Here is a 10,071-nt window from a genome sequence, read left to right as displayed (position 1 = left end):
CAGAGAAGGGAGCACAAGTAGGAGAAGGAACTGTTTCCCATATGGCAAGAGTCTTTGCCAGTTTCACCAGCACAGACCATGCTATCTAAGATGATCCTCTCAGATTCAGGAACAGTCCCCTGATTGAATTCCTGATCACAGATTAGGGCATCCATTAAGGAAACCTGTACCTTCCTCAAAGTATAGGGAGGGGGCAAAGGCACTGAAAAGGGAAGAGATAGTAAAACATTTCAGCTGGATTAGAGAGGAAAACACAATGGATCTGGGCATAGTGTCTTACCCTTTGGGATGGGGGTACAGTAGTCTCAAAGGTTAACATTTGTGCTCTGAAAGGGACTGATATGTGGACACCAGGAACCACAGAGGAACATAGCCAAAGACAGACTGTCTTTTAGTATAGGACAGTCATTTAGAGCTGAGAGATATTTTAGAGATCACTTTCCATTTTTGAGGGAGAAAACTCAGGCCCTTTTGGACCCTCTTTTCCCCCTCTTTAGGGGAAATGACTTGTCTATGGTCATACATTTAGTAAGCACCTAAGTTTGGATTGGCACCTCTGATTCCAAATTCAGTTCTCTTTTCTCAAGACCATGAAACTGTCTCAAAAAAAAACCAAACCTAGTGCCTCTGCCCATAGGTCTGAACGTCAAGGCACAGGAGTCTGGAGGAAAGAGGGAAAGAGTCTAGGATATAGCAGCTCTGCTCCATTAGGGGGGAAACAGAATATTCAAAATATTTTTCATTAATAACAACCTTTTCTGCTATCTTTACCACAGCCTTTTCAATGTCTAGTCCTGGCCTTGATCCTGGTCCTGACCCAACCCTGGGAAATCCCAGGATACCATCTTCCCCTGCAGTGCTCCCCTCCAAATGTAATGTCCCCCCAACCAGTGACCCAGCATTCCAGTTCATAGGGGATAAAGAATATTGATATTTGCAAAGTTGTTGCCAACCTTGAGTTTCCTTGCACTCACTCAGTTTCTCCCCTTCACATCCTGCTGCCCATCATCCCTCTTGCTTATTCCATTGGTTCTCTCTCAAAGGTCAGAGCACTCTGGGGTCAATGAACAATGACACATTCTGGCTGAGGTGGTCATTCTCCCCCACATCCCTGCTTTCAAAATGAGCTACTCTCAGATGCTTCTACCCTCCTCTAGGAGAATGTTTTACTTGGATCTTAAACACTGAACCTGGAACAACCTTAGAAACTGTTTTATTAAAGCATTCTTTCCCTTTTTTTGTGTCCTGGTCCCATTTGGCTGTCTGGTGAAGTACATGGACCCCAAATCCAGTTAATATTTTTGAAATAATTGAAGGCGATGCAAATGTTCTTCTAACTCGTAGTGGACATAAAGATGCCTTCAAAGACATGCAAGTTCACAGACACCCTGAAATCCATTCATTGACGCCCTGGGCATCTGGGACTCCAGGTTAAGAACCCCTGGGTTAATCCAGCCCTGGAATTGTAGTCAAAAGGATACTCAGGCTCTGACAACTGAGTGACTTCCCCAAAGTAGCTCAGATAGAAAGCAGTGAAGAGGCCATGTAAGCCCAGCCTTTTGACTTCAAGTTCAGTTCCAGAAGTCCCAAAAATGAAACAAAAAAAAAATCTACCTGACATTTTTCCTAAGAAATAAATAAGTGTCCCCAGAAAGAAGGCGGCTTTTATGACCCAGAGAGAGTTACTCAATTCCAAGGATTATGGAATTTTTGAAACAAGAGAGACACAGAGACATTATTAAACATCTCAAGCTGGGCTCTGTTGCAGATTTGTGCTCTCAGATAGTAGAAAAAATATATATCATTAGTTTCATTGACCTCAAATGGAATAACTTCAGTTATTTTAAAACTTGATCCTGAAAATGAGTCCATAGGGTTTATAAGGCTCCCAAAGGAGTCCATTCACAGAAGAGACCGGGAGCCCCTCAACAGATCCTATCAACAACCAACTGCTTTTCACTATTTAGCCCCCCAACACTTTCTTTTTCTTATCCTCAGGAAACCACTCTGGCCACATCTTTCAAATCAGAGAACACTATCACTTAAGGATAGAATAAGATAGTATAGAATACAGTAGCATCATTGACTGGGGAAAGTTTTGCCAGAAAGGAACTTAGTGACCCTCTAGTGCAGGGGTGAAGAGCAAGCAGCCTCCAAGCCACACGAAGTCTTCCAGTTCCTCTGGTGCCTCCTTTAAACCGAGTCCAAGTTTGACAGAACAAATCCTTTTGTTAAGGGGGTAAGGTTTGATGGGATGATTTTGGGGGGCTATTTAGAATAAATAAGATAGACTTTATTCTCTTTGTTTTTATAATCATACATCACTTTATTGATCAATATGAGTTCCAGTAAAGACATTCACTTGCAGTGCCATGTTCAGTCATTTTTTATACAGAGTCAGCCTTAGCCATCAGTATCCTTGACAGCTTCCATGTACGTTCAATTATTCAGCTGGGCAGATAATCAGCGATCCAGGGCTACTTTCTTTACTAGGATGGCAAGGAGAGAAGTAAGGGCGAATAGGCCCTTCAAAGGCTAGGTTGTACAGACTGCAGACAAGGGATCTGTCTGTGACATCATAAAATGCTACATGTCCCTTTTCATAATCAAGAAATATGCCCACTTTTGGAAAAGGCGTGCTGGACCGAAAGCCTGTTTGTGAACTCCAGAGGAAGAAACCATTTCCAGATGTGAAGCCTATCAGGGTCCTTACATCCTCAGAGGAGCAAGAGAGCTTCCCCTTTCTGCTGACTGAATCTTTACAGATTCCCAACTCCCAGTCTGTCTTATCTCCCACCTGCACTTCCCAATAGTGTCTGCCTGAAGTGAAGGTCTGGGCCCCCAAAACAGCAAGAACACAGTCAAATCGCTCTTTGTTGTCAGGCAGATTCTGAGGGACGCTTCCATACTGGACACTCTTCAGATCTCGGGACAGAATGAGATAAGGATTGGCTGATTCAGGATCAAGAGTTATATCCCTGTGGAAACTCCTGAGCACTTCTCTCAAGCCTGTGATGGAGAAGGTGAGCCAGGCAGGGGAAGCAAGCTCTGGGTCTGGAAGCATCAACTCCTCACTCCTTTTCAAAGTACGTGGCAGGTCCTGGAGCATTTCCAAGGGCACCTTTTCCAAATTCTCGTCTACTTCTAAAGTCATTTGTTGCAGATTCTGGATTTGCTGGGACAACTTGGCCTTGTTCTCTTTCAGCATGACCCGATTGTGTCTGGATTCCTCCTTCAGTCTTTGCAAATATCGACATTCTTCATCAGCTAAGAACTTTTGCATTTTCCCATATTCAGAAAGAATGGAGTGTTTCAGAGTGTCCTCATCCTCCTGAAGGAGGGTCTCTCTTTCTATCACTTTGCCTAAAGCCTTTTTAAATTCCTCTTCTTTTTGCTGTAAGGCAATTCGAGTCTCCTGGAGCTTGTCCTTGCCCTTGCCAGCAGCTGTTTCCAAGCGAAGCACTTGGTGATCCTTATGCTCTGGAGCTAATAAACAGGAATCACAGAGGACTCTCTGGTCTTCCTCACAGAAGAACTTCTCTTTTTCCCTGTGTTGATCACAGGTAGTCAGGCTCACCATGCCCTGCAGCAAATGAGGTCTGAGCATTTTGCTCGTGATGGATAGCTTCTGCAGGTTCCTGTTGGGCACCAAGTCACTCTCTTTGATGACTCCTCGGCATTCAGGGCAGGTCAAGTTTTCATTGGCTCCCTTCCTGCACTGGAGAAGACACACTGTACAAAAGTTATGGTCACATTTGACAGTCACTGGGTCAGTGAGGTAGCCCAGGCAGATTGAGCAAGTGAGCTCTGCCTTCAGATTTTCAATTAAGGCTCTTGCATCCATGTTCTCAGGATTCTGACTCCTTCCTTCTCTGAGACTCCTCTCAAGACAGGACAGAGAATGCTAACTCTTCCCCTAGAGCTTTGGCAGCAACTGATAGTGACACTGAGGTGTAGAGGCCTTTTAAGGAGTCTTCCTCTGCTTAGCCCCTCTCTTGACTCCACCCCCAAAAGGTGAGAACTCCTGTGTGCGGAGAGGGCTTCCAGTCTGTGCTCTGCATCTGAGTTCTCACCTTTCTTCTTGTATTTTGTTGAATTAATTAATTAATTTTTAGTTTTCAGCATTCACTTCAGTAAGATCTGGAGTTTACATTTTTCTCCAACTCCCTCCCTTTACCCTGCCCAAGATAGTGTGCAATCTGATATAGGTTCTATCCATACGTTTATATTAAACAAATTTTTACATTACTCACATTGTAAAGAAGCATTACTTTCAAGGGGAGGAATCACAAAAAAGAACAAACAAAAGAAAACAACAACATAAAAGAGCAAATAGTATTCTTCCATCTGCATTCAAACTCCAAAGTTCTTTCTCTGGATGTGATAGCATTTTCCATCATGAATCTTTTGGAAATGTCTTAGATCCTTGCATTGGGGAGAAGAGGCAGTTCTATCAAAGTAACACAATGTGGCAGTTTCTGTGTACAATGCTCTCCTGATTCTACTGACTTAATTCAGAATCAGTTCCAAGTTAGAACTATACCCAAAGGGTCATAAAAATGTGCATAACTTTTGACCCATCAATAGCATTTCTAGGGCTTTATCCCAAAAAGATCATTCAAATGGGAAAAGGACTCACGTGCATAAAAATATTTGTGGCAGTTCTTTTGGTGTTGGTAAAGCATTGGAAATTGTGGTGATGCCAATCAATTGGGGAATGACTGAAGAAGCTGTGGTCTCCAAATGTGATGGAATACTATAGTACTATAGGAAATGATGAGCAGCTTGACTTCAGAAAAACCTGGAAAGACTTTTATGAACTGAAGTGAGAACCAAGAGAATATTGCATGCAGTAACAGCCACTTTGTGTGACTTGGATAGATCTAACGCTTCTCAGCAATGCCAGGATTTAAGGCAGTTCCAATAGACTCATGATGGAAAATGCTACCACATCTAGAGAAAGCACTTTGGAGTCTGAACGCAGATGGAAGAAGAATACTGGGTCTCTGTTTCTTGTTGTTGCTTTATTTGTTTCTTGTGCTTCTCCCATTGGATCGAATTCTTCTTTACAACATGATTAGTGTGAAAATATATTTCATATGAATGTATGGGGAAAACCTATATCAGATTTCACACCCTATGAGGTAGGAGGAAAGGAGGGAGGGGGAGCAAATTTTAATCTACATATCTTATGGAAGTGAATGTTGAAAAGTTAAAATAAATTAACTAATTTTTAAAAAAAAAAAAAAGAGAGAGAGGAAGAAGAAAGGTGAGAACTCAGATGCAGAGCAGAGCCTGGAAGCCTTCTCCGCACACAGGAGTTCTCATCTTTTGGAGGTGGAGTCAAGGGAGGGGCTATGCAGAGGAAGACTCTTTAAAAGGCCAACGAGAATAATGTCTATCTAATTTATATGAAGTATTCAAAAAATATTTCATCCCATCAAACCATACCTCCAAATATAACATACAACACAGGACAAAAGAGCTTTGGACTGAGGAGGTCAAGTTCAAAAAAGAGGAAGTTGGGCTTCATGAGGATACATTCTGCTGCTTATTGATTGTGTCACCTAGTACTAATGACTTCTCTGTTCAATGAAATCCTTGCACTCGAGCAGAGGTGGGGAACCTGGCACTTTGAGGCCACGTAGGGCCCTCTAGGTCCTCAAGAGCAGCCCCTGGACTGAATCAAATCTCCACGCAGCAAATACCCTCAATAGAAGGATTTGTTCTGCCAAACTTGGACTCAATGAAAATGCTGCACCAGAGGACCTAGAAGACATGTTATGCTCTGGAGGCTGCAGGTTCCCCACCTCTCCACTAGACTATCTCTAAGGTGGTTTCTGGCAAAACTTTCTGCAATCAACGATGCTATTGTATTCTATTTTATCCTTCTCTATCCAGAAGTGATAATGATCTTTGATTGGAAAGAGGAGGGGAGAGGGGTTCCCTGAGGACAGGAAAAAGAAAGTGCTAGGTTGCAGGATAGTGAAAGGTAGTAGGTTCTTGGTAGGATCTGGGGAGGGTCTCCTAATGTCTTCCGGGGATGGATCCCATTGGTAACCTCATAAACCTTAGGGATTCTTTTTCGGGATGAAATTTTAAAATAACTGAAGTTATTGAATTAGAGGTCAGTAAAACTAATAGTGTATTTTTCCCCTGTCCAAGTGCACGAATCTCTGAACAATTTGAGATGGTTAATCATGATGTCACTGGGTCTCTCCCAGTTCTAATATTCCATAATCCCTTGAGTTGAGTAACTCTCTCTAGGGTCATGAAAACCCCCTTCTTGTTGGGGAAAATCCTTTATTCTTTTGGGAAAATGTAAAGTACATATATTTTTGTCACAATTTTGTGACTTCCAGACTTGAACTTGGAGTCAAAAGGCTGGGCTTACATCCCACCTTCAGTGCTTTCTATCTGAACTGCTGTGGGCGAGTCACTCAGATGTCAGAGCCTCAGTTTTGTTTTGTTTTTTTACTATAATTCCTGGACTGGATTGACCCAGGAGTTCTTATCCTGGAGTCCCAGACCCCCATGGAGTCACTGAATAGATTTCAAGAGTTTTGTGAACTTTGATTTTTTTCAAGGCTTCTTTATTTCCACTAACAGCTAAAAGAACATTTGCATTTCCTTCAATTATTTAAAATCATTAACTGGATCTTGGGTCCATAGGCTTCACCAGTTTGCTGAAGGGGACCACGACACAAAAAGGTAAAGAATCCTTGAGTAAAACAGTTTTAAAGTTGTTCCAGGTCTAAAGTCTATGATCCAAGTAAAACACTCTCTTTGAGAGGAGTACAAGCATCTAAGAATGGTTCATCTTGAAAGCAGAGACGTGTGGGAGAATAAGCACCTCAGCCTGGATGTATGATTGATCACTAAGCCCAGAGTGACTCTGTGTTCACGGCCTTTACCTCCAACGGAGAGCCAAAGATATTGGCAAGAGAAATGCTGGACAGAAGGATCAGAATAGGAGCAACTGAGTAACAGAAAGGGGATTCGAGGCTGCCAGCAACCTAGGAATTGGACACCCAAAGAAAGGGACCAGAGGATTTTAGATTTTCTGGCCTTCAGAAAGCAGGTTATCAGAATCCTAATACAGGGCAATTAGGTGACAGAGCCAAAAACCAAAAAGGGCAGAGTTAGCTTCTTTCTGGATGTAAAGTTTACTTCAGTCATGAGATCTGCAGCAACGTTTTCAATTGTAGATCTTGACCACTTGTGGAGTCTGAAAAAATTTAGCAAGAGTAAAAAGGTTTCTGAACAGGTAATGACCAAACATTAACTAAAAATAAAATGCCTAATGAATCCAAGGTGTTTCTGGCAGCCTCTTGATTTTGAACACAAAGCATGCCCACTTTGTACTGCCCGTGCCCCGAGGCCACCAAACACCAACAAACCCTGGTTCTCAGGATAATGTCTTGTCTTTCTAGAAGTAGAAGGCCCCTCAGAGACCTCATGGTATGCCTCCGTGGGAAACAAGGAAATTCTGTTTTCCACAGTCCTATATGATAAGAGTTGTGACCTAGCATAGACAGGTTAGAAGTCAGAAGCTAATGCACAGGCTCAAGGAACTGTTTGAAGACAAGCCTCCCAGAGAAAACATAAAGTCACATGGCCAGGGGAAGGTATTTCAGGAGATCCAAAGTTTGGAAAACAGTATAAGAAGCCCCATCTTTCTGAACATGTTGTAGTGGTCCTGTAATCTTACTGGGGAGTCTACTCGTCCATTCAGGGGGAATGGACATAAAGATTAATAAAAGTTTTCCTGATTTCACAACAGGTATTGTTCTTTGTCCATGTTTCTCACTGTTGGAATTTCTCACTTTTGGGGACTTGTTAGATGGGCTCAATTCTAACATTTCTTGGGGGCTTGTCTGCGATCTTTAGCATCAGAAAGGTTAGAAAGGAATCTTACTTGTAGGGGATGAGAGCGCCCCCATGGATTTTTCAGTGGCCCAAACACAGGCACGGTTCCCGCTTCCCACTGCTAGCTTCTCTGGAACTGTGTGAAATTGTTGTGAACTCAAGAATGCAGCTAAAACAATGGCCAGATTCTCTGCTGATTTAATTATCCAGGAATTCTGCTTAAGGGTGGGATTCCACTGAGGATCCCACCCATTTCACTACCTAATTAACAAAGGGGTCAAATATTTCAATTTCTTCCTCCTTATTTAAGGACTGTTCTGCTGGTTGCTCAGTTATTTTATAACTCCATTTGGGATTATCTTGGGAAAGATTCTGGAGTAGTTTGCCCTATCCTTCCCCAGCTCATTTTGCAGAGGAGGAAATTAAGGCAAACAGGGTTGATTGACTTGCCCAGGATCACACAGCTACTAGGTGTCTGAGGTCAGATTTGAACTCAAGAAGATGAGTCTTCCTGATTGCAAGCCCAGCACTCTGTGCACTGAGCCCCCTGGCTGCCTACTTAAAGTTAGGTCGATGTTAATCTCCTTGCTGCTTACAAACTGCCCAAATCTATGTTGCTGTGAGAAAATTGTTGACCCTGTATTCCCTTAAATCTGAATTCCCTTAGCTATAATCTTGATGGAACAGGGTACTGTTGCTCTCCTGATGTCAAGGATGTCTGCACTGGCTCCTGCCAGAGTGCCATTGTAGGGTAATGACATCCCAGGGTTAAACCTGTAATAGAGGAGGCTCAATACAATGATCCAAAACAATATTGAAGGACTTAGGATCCAAAATGCCATCCACCTAGAGAGAAAGAACTGATGGAGTGTTAAAGCAGATTCAGGCACACTTTTAAAAAAAAAAAAACCTCTTACATTCTTTTGGGGTCTACTTTTTCTTTCGCAGTGTGACTCATATGGGCATATTTTGATTGACTACTTGATTATAATCTATATGCAATTGCTTACCTTCTAAAAGAGCAGTGAGAGGAAGTGAGAAAGAATTTGGAACTCAAAAGTTGAAAAAAATATGTTTAAAAATGTTTTTAAAAAGGTTTAAATTTTTTGTTTGTATGTAATTGAGAAAAAATAAGAGAAAAGAAAACAAAAGAAGAAGGTCAGTAAAAATAACGATGTATGTCTTTCCCCATCTAAATGCACTAATGTCTGACAGAGCACAGCTTGAGATGTTTAATCGTAATGTCTCTAGGGCTCTCCCAATTCTAACATTCAGTAGTAATCCCTTGATTAGAGTAACTCTCTCTAGGGTCATAAAAAGCTTCTTTCTTGCTAGGTTCACTCCTTCATTGCTTTAGGAAAGTTTTAGGTAGATTTTTTTAGGCAGATTTTTTTTTGGTCACAATTTTGTGACTTCTAGCCCTGGACTTGGAATCCAACTACATTCTCTCTGAGCTCCTGTGGGCAAGGCAGTTGTCAGAGATTCAGTATCCTTTTGACTGTGTTAGAAGTGAGCCCATCTAACAAGCCCCCACCAATGAGAAACATGCTCCTCTTAAACAAAGAACAATGCCTGTTGTGAGATCAGGAAAGCTTTTATTAATCTTTACATCCATTCCAACTGAATGGCTGGGTAGTCTCCCCAGTAAGGTTACAGGAAGACTACAACACGTGCAGAAAGATGGGGTTTCTTGTAGTTTTCCTAGCTTTGAATCTCCCGTGATACCATCCCCCGGCCATGTGACTCCATGTTCTCCTGTCTGATAGGCTCTTCCTCACACAGCTCCTTGGGACTGTTCATTAGTTTCTGACCTCTAACTAGTTCATGCTAGGTCACAATACTTATCACCTAGGAGTATGGTCAACAGAACTTTCTTACTTCCCACAAAATCCCCCCTTTTCTTCTTTGTTAAAATTTCTGTTTCCACACCTAAATCCAATAAATACTTGCTCACATTCTTTCCCCTATGAATTCTTCCCTTCATCTATTACCCCTTTATATGAATATGGAAAGGGAGCAAAGTTGATCATTAACAAATTACAAGGAGGTAGTCCCCTTTCATAAGTACAAATACAGAGATTCAAAATACAAAGTTAGATCAATGAACTGTCCATTCAGAGGTTCTATCTCATGCAACCATCTGGGGAGGAACATCAGTTGTTGCAGTTTCTGGCCTGGATGCTCATTCAAGCCATCTTTAGC

General features: G+C 42.0%; 1 pseudogene; it reads right to left on the bottom strand.

Moving 5' to 3' along the window:
- Positions 1-2,443: 2,443 nt before the first annotated feature.
- LOC140500868 (probable E3 ubiquitin-protein ligase TRIML1 pseudogene) lies at positions 2,444-3,915 on the bottom strand (annotated as a pseudogene).
- Positions 3,916-10,071: the final 6,156 nt, after the last annotated feature.

The sequence above is a fragment of the Notamacropus eugenii genome, chromosome 1, assembly GCF_028372415.1.
Source record: "Notamacropus eugenii isolate mMacEug1 chromosome 1, mMacEug1.pri_v2, whole genome shotgun sequence".
NCBI classification, from domain to species: Eukaryota; Metazoa; Chordata; class Mammalia; order Diprotodontia; family Macropodidae; genus Notamacropus; species Notamacropus eugenii.
The sequence above is the reverse complement of the archived record's forward strand: the minus strand, read 5'-3'. Positions and strand labels throughout refer to the sequence as shown.